General features: G+C 53.0%; 1 long non-coding RNA gene across 1 annotated transcript in view; it reads right to left on the minus strand.

Moving 5' to 3' along the window:
• Positions 1-304, minus strand: part of LOC107182701 — an 8,685-nt gene that overhangs the window by 4,832 nt on the left and 3,549 nt on the right. The gene's annotated exons all lie outside the window — the stretch shown is intronic.

A 304-nucleotide genomic window follows, 5' to 3' on the forward strand; every position in this document is an offset into this window, starting at 1 on the left:
TCCACCTCCACATGCTGTGAGCCTCTCTCAGCACGCCTCCACCTCCATGTGCTGTGAGTCTCCCTCAACCGCCTCAATATGGTGTGAGTCTCCCTCCGCCCGCCTCCACCTCCACATGGTGTGAACCTCCCTCAGCCCCGCTCCACCTCCAAACAAACAAACAAACAAAAAACAAACAAAAACAACAACAACAACAAAAAGAATAGGGTAAATTACTCTGGCTGGCATGGCTCCGATGGTTGAGCCTTGGCACATGCACCAAGAGGGTGCTGGTTCAATTCCCAGTCAGGGCCTATGCCCAAGT

Source organism: Myotis davidii, unplaced genomic scaffold (assembly GCF_000327345.1).
Source record: "Myotis davidii unplaced genomic scaffold, ASM32734v1 scaffold296, whole genome shotgun sequence".
Lineage (NCBI taxonomy): Eukaryota > Metazoa > Chordata > Mammalia > Chiroptera > Vespertilionidae > Myotis > Myotis davidii.